Genomic DNA, 15,024 nt, shown 5'->3' with positions numbered 1-15,024 from the left:
ATTCTATTGGACCCATCGCCCTGGCCTTTTCTAGAATTTTGGTTTTCTCTGGGTAGTAATGGACCTTCGCCAGTATGGAGCGTGGGCCTCGGGTTCCTCCACCCACTCTGTGGGCTCTATCAATGGTGAGTTCCGTGGTGTTTTCATAGTTGAAAAGTTTTTTGATGGCTACATTGATTGCCTGGACGATGTCTTGTGTTTCTCCTTCTTTTCGGGAAACCCAAAGAAACAGAGGTTCTTAAAATCATCAATTTTCTGATGGAGCAATGGGCGTAATTATAGGGGGGGGCAGAGGGTTTTGTCCCCCCCCCCAACTTCTGTGGCATGCCTTTTAATCCCCCCATCTTTTGGAGAAAGGGCAGGGGGGCTGCAATCATCAATCATGTAATTGGACAGCGCAACCCCAGCTGGGGTGCTCAGCAAGGCTTGCGCTGTCTCATTACATAATGCATAGATGCCTGGCAGTCGCGCTGCAACACATTCAGGGCTGGGATGCTCTGCGTGGCTCAGTCCCTCACCCTGGCTGGCCTAACTTAAAGTCAGCAGCCAGGGTGCTGAACTGGGTGTTGCAGAGCCTAGCGCCTGTGCTGTCACGCTAGCAGCAGCACTTCCGGGGACCAGCGGCACAGAGCATCACTTTCGGGCTTCGTGTTCTTGCGACACACAGACAGGAACTAGGAAGCTCATTCAGCTTCCTGGTTTCTGTCTGGAGGCACGTGAGTGCGAAGAGGTTAGGTGGGTGTAACATGAGACGTGGCCAGGGAAGCATTTGAAAGCAGAGCAAAGCTACTTTAAAAATAATTATAATTTCTTATTGTGTTTGTGTATGTTTGTTGGGGAGCTCTGTCCAAGCCCTCTGAGGCAAAATACATGCAAAATTCCTAATTAACATATGGATTGCACCAACAGAAGTGACTTCACAGAAAATGACATTGGGAGGAGCATCATCAATCTTTGATACTTGGGAGGCACCATGGAAGTGACTTTAGAATAAGTTGCCATAAGTAAGCCAAGTGGCAAATAACTTTGTGGTGCAAAATACCTAAATTGCACTATTGTTATATGTGGAGCAACTCTATAGTCATTAGCCTTTTCCATTATAATACCATGATATATTAACATAAGCTTTGAAGTGAATCAGAATCACTTACAGAGCTGCAGATAAGGCACAATGTGATTAAATTATTTGCTCAGGATCACACACTTGGTTAAATGGTGAAACTGGGATGTGGACAATTTAAGCGACCGTGCACATCTTTCCAGGCTTAGATATATATATTTATTAAGGTTTTGCTTTACATTTCATGTGCTTATTATTTATATAATACATATAACATATAATCATTTATAGCAATGCATTGGAAGCAAACCACATTACATGATAAACTAGCCTTTCATAGTAAACTAACCATACACCATATACATTGTCATAGAAATATGTTGAGCAATGGGAGTATGGCTTTAGTTTCATTCTCCCCATTCTGCATGCAAAGTCACAAAAGCATCATGCAGATTAATGTGAGCATAACAAATCCTCCTGGGGTTTTCAAGCCATAGTCGTTATTTCATAAAGCATGCAACATTATGCACCCTTCTCACTTCTGATCACTCCCTCCCATTCACATTTCTAAAGGGACAAAAGTCCCTGCTAATAGTAAGCCCTCCCTCCCGTCAGTGCCTAATGGCACACATTGTAATACTGTGTTGATACAGAGCAACATGAGGACCATCTCCTGCCCGGCGCTCCTTGCGACATTGTCCTGGCAGCGTGACACCTCAACCATTTGGAACGGGTAAGGTGTCCTGCTGCCAGGACAATGAGCGTGCTGAGCAGGAATTGCTCAGCACACATTGTCCTGCCAGCGGGACACTTTTGCCATTGGGCACCCTCTTTGAGGTGCCGAATGGGAGAGGTGTCCCAATGACAAATGTCCCTGTCTGGATCTTAAAAGAGCTATGGGGGGGCAGCTTGACCACCCCCTTGCGACTCTCCCGCTCTTTACTCCACTGCTTGGAGCCATTTGAACACAGGAAAACATACCTTAATTTTAATCAGTCAGAATCTTGTAGGAAAAAAAAGTTTGGAGATATATGGCATTTAAAAATCTATACCAATTATACTTGGTCACCCACTGCACTACATTAACCAATGGCATACCTCTCAACCTTTTGAGACTGCTTGGAGGGTGAGAGCCTGGGTTGGACACCGGAGGCGGCGCCCAGGGTTAGAGGAAGTGACATCACAGGAAGTGATATCACAGGAAGTGACATCACAGGAAGTGACATCACGGGAAGGTGTGCGAAGAAAATACCACTATTAACTTACTACACTGCTACAAAACTAGGCTCTTTTGCTTGCAACCATTGTACCAAGTAAATGCAGTTAAAAAAACAATACACATGTTCTTTCTGTACAGTTTATTTTTTTCCCCCAGAAGCAAACCTGCCTGCAAAATAAATGTAGAACTTTCACAAGAAACCAACTGTGCTCACATGATGTTTAAACTCGAAATAGTGGAACAGAGGCAGTACACCAATCTGGAGACTAAAGCCTCAATTGGAACTATTATTCATTGGTCAGTTTGCAATTCAAATACCTTAGTTATTATGCTTCAGGTTGTATGCTCGTGTAGCCTTTTTGGCTAGCTCTATCAAATCATCATTTGGCTTCAATCTGTGGCAAGGTTGTGAGGCTTCATTGGTGTGTAATTTTACTCGTATAATTGACGATAGTGTTCTGGACAGATCTAAGCTGCTTCTAAATTCTGTTTTGTTCTTTCTTATCATGGAGAACACCCTTTCTTCCTGAGCATTTGAATGAGGCAAAATTAAAATTAGGAGTGCCAGTTTACAAAGATGAGGGAAGAGTTTTAATTTAGTAAACCTTGCCCAGATTGTGTCCATCCTTTCAGGTAGGGTCATCAATGTCTCTTATTGCTCAACATATTTCTATGATGACGTTTTTACAAATAATGTATTAGTGAAGCACATGAAAGGCAAAGGGGAACCTTAATAAATATCTATATCAACTAAACTTGTGAAGATGTGGTCTGTGGCTTAAATTGTCAACATCCCAGTCCCACCATTTAACCAAAGTGTGTGATCCTGGGCAGATCTGCAGCTCTGTTTTTTACTCTGTAAGTGTTTGACTGCAGAGCGTATGTTAAAATATCATGCTGTTATTTAAAAAAGGCCTGACTATAGAGTTGCCCCATATATAACAATCGTGCAATTTAGGTATTTTGAACCACAAAGTTATTTGCCAATTGGCTTACTTATGGGAACGTATTCTAAAGTCTACTTCCATGGTGCCTCCATGTAGCAAAAACGGATGCAAAGCCCTTTTCTGTGAAGTCACTTCTGTTGGTGAAATGCATATACAAATTAAGAGGTTTATATGAATTTTGCCCCATAGAGCATGGACAGAGCTCTAATAGATAAGTTCCCTGGATCTGTAATGATTTGAAGTTTTCTTTTTTTGTTGTGTGTCAAAATGCCATGTTGTTCTGTTTTTATAATTGTGGTGGTAGACAGGCACAGTCCTGCCGCTCCTATGCAGTCTACCCACGACAGAGAAATAATCTATAACACAGGATGAAGGGCAACAGTGACAGCAACTTGTATGAAGACGCTACATAGAGAGGCAGCTGGCCAGCAGCAGGCAAGACTTTCCAGCACTCCACAAGTGAGGGACATTCTATTAAAGTGACATAACTTTGATATTATTCATAGATGAGTATTTCACTTATATCTCTCTCATCCACGAGTAATATGAACCACCCTGCTCAGCATGTGCCCTTGAAGGGTGGACGGGGAATGCTCAGCGCAAATGTTAATTCCGTTTCATGCTCTTTCTCGGCCTCCAAATGGCTGTAAAATGCCTGGGAGGGTGAAAGTAAACACACCCGGCTTGTACACCTTACTTTTGCACTTGGGGGCTTTGGTAAAGGCCCAAATGTTTGCAGAATTAGATTGGTGGTCACCCTGGCCTAGTTCCAAACTGAGCCACACCCTGTGCCCAACAGGAGATTGGCCAACTCACTGTGCCCAACTTCATGCTGGAAACACCCTGTGCCATTACTTGGTATAACAACACCTTCTGCCAGCACCAGACTGAGCAACATTTTGCCCAGTAACAGACTGAACAACTCTCTGTCCCAAACAACAGACTGAACAGCAGCCTGTGTCCAGCATCACAAAGGGCATGGAGGTATGCCCAGAAGTCATGCAAGTCTCTCTCTCTCTCCCCCCTCTCCCTCTTCATTTCCCTCTCCCTCTCTCCATCTCCCCTTCCATCTCCCTCTCCCTCTCCCCTCCCCCTCTCACCTCCCTCACCCTCCCGCTCCCGTTCCCCCTCCCTGTTCCTCTCCCCCTCTTCCCTCTCTCTCTCCCCTTTCTCCACATCCCTCTCCCCCTCCACCTCCTCCTTCCTCTCCCTCTACCCCCTCCGTCTCTCCATCTCTCCCTCCCTCACCCCTCCCCCCCTCACCTCTCTCCCCTTCCCTCTCATTGTTCCTAAGTAAACTACACTACGAAAAATATGGTTATGATTTCACTAAGGTGATATACATTTCATACAAGAATGGATCACCATACGTATCATTAATATCTGTGTGTATAGATCCATATTGTCAAATTACTGTGACTCCAAGCAGACGTCCAAGGCCACATGATAATATGGTATTATATAGCACTTACCCTTAAGCTCTTTTTATAGAACAAATATGCATACAAATATCATTGCAGTGAATTATTTTTGAAACGTGAAAAATCCTACATTTTTTTGGTCACAGAATGTTGGCAAGTTACGTAGTGGGGCTGACAGCACTTTTCTTACCTGGAGGCTGGCTTTGTTTTCCTGAAGTAATCCTCCTCGCCTCCACGACGGAATTCAAAGCGGCAGCAGAGTCCTTGGATCCGAGGCTGCAGCAGCAGGCAGGCAGGCACTGCCACTCCGAAACGAGGTCTGTCTCAGGAGAAAAAGCTTGCAGGATGCAGCACGTCGCACGCAATGAGAAACCAAACAACTTTCGTTTCCCGCGCACTGGCTCATTAAACATGCCAGATGCCTGCGCCCAGAGCCAGCAGCACGCATGCGCAGTGCTATTGAGTCTCGTGAGGTGGGGGAAGGCGGGTGAAACCAAGGAGCTGGCGGGTGGGTGGGGGTGTGGATGCTTTTGTCGGGTGTCACCCGCCAAAAGCGGGTGAGTTGAGAGCTATGCCAATGGTTTCTGCCTTTGAATAAAAGGAAAAATCAGACAAATCACTGACATTCCAGTGAATCTGGTCCTTTCGGCCATGGCTTTATAGTTCAGCTAGGTCAAAATAACATAGCTCGAAATGTCAGATATCAGGGGGGGATAAAGTCTGGTCTGCTCGATGGACATTGGCCACTGTTTCCACGTGTTATTGTAAGTGAACATAAATGTTGTGTGCACACAGTGTATGTCAGTGGAGGTGCTGGGTGCATTTGTGTGTGAGTGAGAGTGTGTGCAAGCATATGTGTGTTGACATTTGTGTCTGAATGAATGATAAATAATGCATTATTTGTATGTTCTAGTGGAATTAAGTTTTTGAATGTTATGTTGTGTCACTGGGTGCATGGCAGGCTGGTTGAAGATGTGTGGGGCCCCAATTGAATTTTAAAGATACGCCACCAGTCTTATGAAAGTTAACAGAGTGTCAGCAATGGACTGGTGTAGTAGTTTAGTGTTGTCCCTCAGGGATTTAGGTTGTTTGACCGACGTACAAAATCACGGCAGAATGAACTGTAGTCATTTTTGCTGTGAATATGTTTTTACCTTAGTACAAAAAAACATACCCATGTCCCCTCAAACCCCCAGTACACCCATAAACCCCCACTTACCTTTTCTCCAATCCGTTGCCTCTCCTGTAACCTGCAGCATCAGATCCATCCCTTTAACACGGGTCGGATCTGACGCTGCAACGTCCCTTTTCTTCTTTTTTTTTGTTGGGTCCCCTGCCACCAATGCTGAGGAAGCACCGAATCCAAAAATACCGAACATGGGCTGAGGGGGCCACCCCTGCAACCACTGCTCTTCATGTTCGGTATCTTCGGCTTCGAACTAATGGTGGTGACTGAATTCGGTCAAAGCTACCATTCGACCAATATTTTTTTAACAATTTGGCAGAAATGATCCTTCACAGCCACCATCCGCCCTCCCTCCACCCCACCCCTTTCCTTCAGTTGTCGTGTCCCCCCCAAGATTTTCAGCAAAGTTACTCTACTGGATGGCGCCCTCACAGCAGCCGTGGTCATCTAGGGTCCCGGGTGACACGGTTTTTCCCTTTTCTTTCCCACCACTCTCTGGCTACTTGGCCCTTTGACCGGGCGTGTGAGCGTGAGTTATCCGGGCCTCTACCTGGGCCCTCGGATCTTGCAGTACACAGCAGGCAGGGGGCTATAGTACTCATCCCTGCCACGTGTGTTTTCAGTCACGGGGCGCACTCTCCCCTTGCCGTTTGCCTGGTGTTCTTGATGGGGGTACGGCAATGGATGTTGCGTGGGATTATGCTTTTACGTGCGATTCATCAAAGGTGACGCCTTTTAACATCCGCTGCCTCCCGTAGGTGTAGCTTGGAGCCATGGAGCGGCTCGGAGATGGTGTTTCTTCCACCTCAGCTTCCCAGCGGTTTGTCGCTGCAATTCCAGGGGTCTCCCAGTGTCATCCGCAATCGCCACCGCGGTTGGCGGCTCCTTCCACGTTTGAGACTGCGAACCGGCAGATAGGGATTGCAGTCCCTTCTTTGTTTCTGGTATAGGCCCATTGGCCGGCCGCAGGGCTGCCGGGAGTTAAATTCTCCTTCCTCCCGGCAGTCGCTGCGTTTCAACCTCGCTGGTTCTCGCTCCAGCTCCCCTGGTTCTTTCGCTCTGTTACTTTGTGGCTCCAGTTATCCGCTGCCCGCTTCAGCCTTTGCTGCGGTTATTGGTGCCGGCTGGTTGATTCGCTCTCCTAGCGAATCGCTTTTCCTACCTTTCTTCCTTCTCTCTGCCTTCTCCTCTGGCAGTGGCTTTTCCCTTCTTCCTTTTTTCTCCAGCCGTTCTCTCGGCTATCCCGGGGTTCTTCCTCGCCCCTCTCGGTTGCTGCTTCGGCGGCGGTTCCTGTTTTTTCTCTTCTACCGCTACCCTCTCTGTTAGCGGCCCTCCAGTTTTTCCCTTTTCTTTTCTTCTTTCTCTCTGGGCTGTGCTTTCAGGGCCTGGTGGATTAGCAGTTCCATTTCCTCCACGGCTGCCGGTACCCTATCTCGTAGGGTTTCCTCTACTCGACTGCAATTTCTCCTCTGCTATCGGAGTGTGTTCCTCGTCATCTTTCCTGCGGATTGCGGCACTTCTTCAGACCAGCAAGTTCTGCCTTGGACATTCACCTGCCTACAATCTCCCAGCTAAGGGTTTTTTCCCCCGTGTGGGTTTTTCCCTCATTTTCCGGCCTGCTCCTGGAAGAGGAGTCCCGGGACGGCTGTCCAGCCAGCTGTCACTGTGGCTTCACTCCGAGACAGGCAAGAGCTACCAAAAAAGGGAAGAGACTACCTACGTCGGCGGAATCTACTAGATACAGACAACTCAGAAGGTTCAGGTGAGGAGAGTGTGGAGGGACGGGAGGACAAGTCGGTTCAGAAGTATAAACAGTCACACCCAGTCCATTGTTTCACCCCAACATTGACCTTGGTTTTAGCTGGGTCGGGGCGGCAGTGCGGTGATCTGGGGGCTAATTGGGGGGCTCTTCTCCCGTTTATGCCCTGCTGAAGGGTATCGACGCAGATGAGCTAGCACAGCACAACGCCCCCAGTGGCCGAAGGCCTTATTATTATTTGATGGTTGTAGCTTGCTCCCATCTTAGATTTAGGTTTAGATTAGGTGTTTATCACACCCATTATAAAGTTCAATAAACACCCTTGAACTATGATCACTTGGGTCTGTCTTTACTGTTGCCACCATGTGTTCCTTAAAATAGTATCAAATCAATGTACTTCACCAGCTCAAAAAGGAATCCTGAAGAAACTTCAGCACAAGGGGAAGCTCCCAAGGGAGAGTCCCTGAGTAATCCACAGACCTGGAAAGGACAAAGATCTTAACCAAGTGCGCCACTAGGGCAGCACCCTCGAAAACGTCCCTCCAGGGTTCATAAAACCCCTTCACTATTGTTCAGTGTGCCCTCAAGGTAGACACAACAAGGCCCTTCTCAAACCAAGCAGATAAGAATTGTAGTATATATCTGCCATGTCACGGGACATTGCCTCAGCCCCATTCCTCACCAGGAAACAAAAATGGTTTCAAAGTCCATAGTAGCACTTTAGTGTTGCAGGTCTGCAGGTCTGCAGAGATTGGGCCACTTGCAGAGTAAAACCTAGTCCCTCCTCTGAGTCTCAGAATCAACCATCTCAACAGAGACAGTCCTAGCCCACCGCTCGATGAACACAATGGAGAGGGGTACCTCAGCAGGACCCTCTCCAGAGCCACCACTAGATTAATAAGCAGAGGAAACCATGATTGACTCAGTCAATAGGACACCACCAGGATCAGTTCCAACGTGGAGTCCTGAAGCCTACCAAACATCCCCAGAGTCAAAGGGATGGGAGGAAATGCATATAGCAGCCCCCAGCCACTCCAAGGATATCACATTCACTCTCCAGCGCCCCTTGCTCAGAAACCTGGAGCAATACAACAGGAGCTGTACATGCTCCTGAGATGCAAATAGATCCAGACTGAGAAACACAAAATGCACTCCAATCTTCCAGAAACACAGATGGGTGCAGCGACATCTACTGGAAAGAGGGGAACACCGGACTGAGCCGCTCGACAGTGACATTGTCCACTCCCATTGCTATTGCATCCAGTTCCTGGGGGTGGATCAGTGGGGGAGGATCAACTGTATGAGGGGTCTTCAGGGAGTGGAAATGGGACACCGACGGGCGAGACGTGGTACCCCATTCCCTGTAACACCTTTTTCCATATCAAACCCTGTAGGGTATTTAGAAGATCTAGCCCCCCTTTTCCGACACAAACACTTTCTTACACCATGACAGATAATGGACTAACACCAGAGCCGTTTACCTGGCATGTCCCAACACAAGGATCAGGGAGAGTCAGGCAATTGACAATCACCACACACACCTGACTGTCCTTTACCTTCCCCACAGGGATAAAAGGCAGAGCACGAGAGCACACTACAAGCAAGGCCAACCGCACGAGGAGACAGCTATTCCAGGACGGCAGTTCAAACGGAGATGAAAAGCTACAAGACCCAAAAGTATGACAAAGAAGGAAGTGCCCTTGCCCCTTTCAACCCAGACCCACGAAGCCTTTGTGAAAGGAATCGTAAGACCGGGATATACAGCTGGTGTGCAGCGTAGCGGATGTCAACAGTGCATGGGGGCCTTCTGTGCTGATAGCCCAGGCGGGGAGGCATGCTGGCTACCGTGGTACCATCCTTGACTCCAAAGACAAGAAACGGCAGGGAGTTCAACACAGCCGGTGAGTCGGAGAGAGCTGATAGTAAGCCGGACTGTGTTGAGCTGAAGGTTGCAATCAGCCACATATTGTGAACACAAAGACTTGTGAACAAAGTACTTATGTGTGTTTGAACTTTTGGGGAAAGCCCAGAGAAGGGCCAGCTGCAGAGTGGTCAGGTGCCACAGGAGTGCTCATTCGAAGGACTCTGGCTGACCCCTTTTTCTGTGTTGACCCTACAAGTACCAGAAGGCCCTAGTAGAGGGCAGCATGAGGTGTCAGGGTTGTCCTACAAGGGTTACTTCAAATCCTCTGCACAATCGAAAGTCTCTGAACCATTGACAAGAGAAAGATAGAGGAAGGTAACCCCTGCTTTCTGATGAGATAAAGCAGATCCTGAACTATGTTAGTAATTCATGAACTGTGTTAAAGATGGCTATGTGAACCCGACAGAGGGATGCCAAGGGAAAAGCTAAAAGAAGTGAAATCCTGCATCGTGATAAAGCCAAGTGAACTGTGAAATTGGCAAATGTGAACCCGGTTGAGGGATTCCTGCAAATCGGAGTGAAGTATGATACAACCGAGAACATTGTGTTGCTATTAAGAGTCAAAGGGCGTAGTGAACCCGACAGAGGGAGGCCTGCGTTGCAAGAAGGATCCAAGCCCGGCGGAGGGAGATTCAAGGAGCGAAGAGCAATCGCCCAATGTGCAAGAACACCAAAGGAACTTTGCTGTTTTGGTCCAGTAGGCCTTCTAAGGCAAGAGACTTTGTAGAAAAGAGACTTGGCCCCTGAAGGTCCTGCTATCATGGAACTGAACTGTAACCTTGTGCTTGTGAGGCAGCGGAGTGTGCTGTGCTCCGAAGTCCCGTCTTGTCCCAGGCTTTAAACGTGGGGAAGGGAAACCCCAGCCATACCATCCTGACTTATCGTTTTGTGAACACTTCTTTCTTTTCTGGTGAACATTACCCCACACTATTTTGTAACTTAGTGGTAAGGATTGGCAATAGGTTTTTTAGTATAGGCCATTTTTATTTGACAAGACGCCACTAGGACTGCCTTATTATTATTTGATGCTCGTAGCTTGCTACGATCTTAGATTTAGGTTTAGATTAGGTGTGTTTCACACCCATTCATTCAGTTTTAATAAACACCCTTGAACTGTGATCACGTGTGTCTGTCTTTACTGTTGCCACCATGAGTTCCTTCTATAAGGTGTCAGAAGTGGGATGTGACTCAATTGAAACAAATTGGGGAACCCTACAATTTCAAAGACTTGGTCATAGAGCTTTTAACCCCTCTGTTGCCACAAAGCAATCGATAGGTTTCAATATTTGTAGCAGTAGGGAAGCTGATATTCCCCCGGGGAAAAGAGGAATGCTTCCTACTGATTTGGTTTTGATACCCCCTCGGGGTGTTACAGCAGGTTATCCCCAAAGTCTGGACTACCATGAAAGTTCGGTATAGACGTTTTAGCAGGCATCATCGACCCCGACTTCCAAGGGGACGTAAAGTTTCTCTTACAGAATCATGGCAAAGTCCCATTTGAAGTACATCCATCTATCCCGATCTAGCCTTTGTCCAGCTAAATTATCCCACTCTCGCTGAAGCCTTTCTAGAGGCCATTCTGTAAGGAGAAGGTATAGGAAAAGGGAGCCCCTTTTTCTTCTTAAAACAGGGATTGTTGTATAGGAGGGAAACATCAAATGAAGGAATAATAAAAACACAGTTGATGATCCTCAAGACCCACCGAAAGGTTGTACTAGAAATTGCGCATTCCCATCTTACTATGGGCCACTTGGGACAATCCAAAACCCAAGCACACATCAGTGGTAAGTTTAACTGGCCAGGTATCCACGTCAATATAAAGACCTTTATACAGACGTGTGATATATCTCAATAAATCAGCACAAATTTCCCATTGCCTGCCCCTTTGAATCCATTACCAATCATAGAAGTCCCTTTTTCAAGAATCGGGATGGACATTATTGGACCTCTAGAAACATCCAGACTAGGCAACAAATATGTCCTTGTAATTTTTGATTATGCCACTAGATACCCTAAAGTAATCCCAATGCAAAATAATACCACACAGCAAATCCTTAAAGACCTCCTACCATATTATTCCGGGGTTGGCTTTCCCAAGGAAATATTGACCAATTAGGGTTCAAATGTTATGAGCAAGCTCATGGCAGAGGTCAAAGCGCTACTCGATATTACCACCTTACGAACTTCTGTGTACCATCCTCAAACCGATGGCTTGGTAGAAAGATTCAACAAGACCCTAAAATTTATCCTGTGAAAATTGGTAGACAAGAACTGGAAAGACTAGGACTGAATGATCCCGCGGGTACCATTTGCCGTGAGGAAAACCTCACAGGCCTCTACAGGATTCTCCCCCTTTGAACTACTTTATGGCAGAGACCCCAGAGATGTCCTGGACATTGTCCGGGAAACCTGGGAAGAACGAGAAGAGACACCCATTCCCATCTCGCAAACCGCTACCTGAATGCGAGAACATATGACACATTAAAGACATTCCATTTATTATGAAACTTAGGCAAAGTCTTTGTTGATAAGGCAAACATTTTTTCAATTCTGTGGTAAGAGCAAACAGAGTTCCACCATAAATTATAAGTTAGATAACCTCTGAAATATGAAGTAGTGTGATTGTGTCAGGTTTGCTGCAACAGAAGTGGAAAAGCATTGTATCCATATCTTAGTCCACATTTCTTGAGTAATTTGTAGATTCCAATCAGATTTCCATGGGTCATAGAGTTTAGAGGTGGTATTGTTGGGCTGATTCAGAATAGAGTAGAACTTGGATGCTTTGGTGGAGTGAGAGTGCAAAATTATATGTTGAAGGGGCATTATGAGTATAATGCAGGAAAGCTTTGGAAATAAGCTTAGTAAGACTAGAATACGTTTTAAAATCTGACCCATATAAGTTGAAACGGGTAGAGAGGTCATGAAAGGGTATGGGTACGTTATTATTAAATAAATGTGTGACAAGAATAATTTCGTCTGACTACCATTTATGTAAGATAGCCTTTTTGGGTTTGTAAGGGAAGGCTTTATTGAACCACAAGAAGGCGTTTGTGATATCTTGGGTAGTATCACATGTTAAAATTAAGGCATTCCATGCCTGTTTGAAGGAGGATAAGAGAGGAAGCTTTTTGATACCAGGTGTGAGAAACCTGAAGGTGTCTCACCCGCAAGTCCCCAGAGATCTGTTATCCAGGTGGCCAGGACACGGCCATCGCTATTGTATCCGGATCCTGGGGGTGGGCCAGTGGGGGAGGATCACCTGCATGAGGGGTCTTCGGGGAGTGGAAGTGGGACAACGACGGGCGAGACACGGTACCCCATTCCCTTTAACACCTATTCCCCATCTTACCCTGTTGGGTATTTAGAAGCTCTACCCCTCTTTTCCGACATAAACACTTTCTTACACTGTGACAGACAATGGACTAACACCAGAGCTGTTTACCTGACATGTCCCAACACAGGGGTCAGGCAGAGACAGGCAATTGACAATAACCACACACACATGATGGCCCTTTACCTTCACCACATGGATAAAAGCAGAGCATGAGAGCACACTACAAGCAAGGCCAACTGCACAAGGAGATAGCTATTCCAGGACGGCAGTTGAAACAGAGACGAAAAGCTATGAGACCCAAAAGGATGACAAGGAAGGAAGTGCCCTTGGCCCTTTCAACCTAGACCCACAAAGCCTCCGTGAAAGGAATCATAAAACTGAGATATACAGCTGGTGTCTGGCTTAGCTTCTGTGTTGTTGTCATACTCAGCATTCTGTTTCTCGCGGCTATGCAGCTCCAAACTCTCCCTCATGTCTCTAGCTGCTCCCGTCCCCGTTCTAGGTCTGCTTTTGCCGGTTGGGCTTCTTCTCTCTGGCACCAGCTAGGTCCACCTTGCCTGGACCTCTTGGAAAGTCACATCGCTCTGCATCCCGGCTTCCAGCCTTTGGGTCTCCTGTCACAGAACGGGCATCTCATTCTGTGCTTCTCCGGGGCTGTCTTGATGCTTGATTCCGTTGTTCTTCCCTTTTTATGATTGGGGCTGCCTCTTGAAAACTGTACCACGTGTGTTGGTTCTGCGTTCGGCTTTTGCCTTCTTGTGCTATCTTCGTTGTCTCAGTGGTATGTTGTATTAAGCTTGGGTAAGTCTCCCTCTTCCTTGTCCCAGTAATGTGAATGAGACCCTCTACCCTACTATAACACATAGAGGTATGAGAAACCAGAGGGACCTGATTGGGGTATGAGGAGAGTGGGGGTACCACAGGATTAAGTGAATACTGCATTCTCCCTGGGTTATCATCACTGGTCCCATGAACGGTTTCCCACCCCATGAGATCCACCCACTGAGTACCACCCCACAGGCCCACAGGGGGACTATTGTGTAGTGGCCTCACCTCTCTGGCCTCATGGGAAGGGGCTTCTCCCATAGAAGCAGTGACAATACTCTGGGATTTGTCACAATGCATATAAACACACAAGTGTGCTGAGGCCATTATCCATTATGGGGGCCCCCTACTTTTGCCTGTGGCCCCTCTCCGCCCCTCTAAATATGAATACTGGGGATGCCACTGTATTTTCCCTAAAAAGGAGGAAACCCTAAGCATGCTTGATAGAGGGAGAAGGGGAGAGGTGCAAAGGAAGTATTTTTACTTAATTGGAACATGCCTGTGTCCCTCTCAACCTACTGACTCCACAAGGTGGTTGAGATCATGTGTGCTTGTCGGGTGGCCACATTGAAGTCAATTGGGAACTAATGCATTTTTTAGGTTGTTGGAGAAAGCGTTATTGAAGTGTAGGGAAGATAGTGTTGTGTTGGAAGAGTGGGTGAGGCCCTCAAATGCGGGTCAGTGTTGTGATGTCAGCACAGAGTGCAGAGTCACATATTTGGGGCACATGTGTGATCATGTGACAAGGGTAATAAAAGGAGCGAGCAGCTTCCCTCTTGCCAGTTCACCCACTATCTGGTTGGTATACACTCCTTGTGTGGTGTATGTGTGAGGCATTCTTGGCGCTGGGCTCCGGTGGTCCTGGAGCTCATAACAACTGGCGACAGCAGTGGGATGGTCTAGGTGACTAATGCGCTGCTGCCGGCCTCCCTGGCGCATGCATGGTGAATTCCTTTCTGGGGGGAGTCTGGTTGCTGTATGGCACTGCCCGCAGAGGGGCGCTGGAACCACTCTGCTGAAGCACTGTACTGCTGCCTGGGGGAGAAAACATGATGTGGCTTCACCCGCTGCTGCAGTAATGGAACTGTCTCCCACCTGGGGGAGAAAGGACTCTGCGTGTTTCACTGCACTGGCGTGGCGTGGACCGCCACCTCGATAACTCCCACCTGGGGGAGCTTGGTATTCGCGTGTCATGGGCCATCGCAGAGAAAAAAAATTGTCATTCCCATCTGTGGAGCAAGGAGTTGGTGGGGCCACGACTGCCCTGGGGAGCGTGAATATGGCACGATGTCCCGCTGCCTGCCTCAAATGCTCCCATATGGAGGAGCAATGGGAAATGATGCCCCACT

The 15,024-nt window shown here is 47.2% G+C and overlaps 1 protein-coding gene and 1 long non-coding RNA gene across 6 annotated transcripts in view; one reads left to right on the top strand and one right to left on the bottom strand.

Moving 5' to 3' along the window:
- Nucleotides 1-5,064, bottom strand: part of LOC138580829 (uncharacterized) — a 218,006-nt gene extending 212,942 nt beyond the window's left edge. Inside the window, exon 1 of the long non-coding RNA XR_011304354.1 lies at nucleotides 4,838-5,064. This is a non-coding gene — a long non-coding RNA (uncharacterized lncRNA). The remainder of the gene's footprint in view (nucleotides 1-4,837) is intronic.
- TPM3 (tropomyosin 3) overlaps nucleotides 1-15,024 on the top strand; it is a 322,771-nt gene that overhangs the window by 133,584 nt on the left and 174,163 nt on the right. The gene's annotated exons all lie outside the window — the stretch shown is intronic.

This window comes from Ambystoma mexicanum, chromosome 1p (assembly GCF_040938575.1).
Source record: "Ambystoma mexicanum isolate Mex_15411 chromosome 1p, UKY_AmexF1_1, whole genome shotgun sequence".
Taxonomy (NCBI): Eukaryota; Metazoa; Chordata; class Amphibia; order Caudata; family Ambystomatidae; genus Ambystoma; species Ambystoma mexicanum.
Note: the sequence above shows the minus strand (reverse complement) of the source record. Positions and strands in the feature narration are given on the sequence as shown.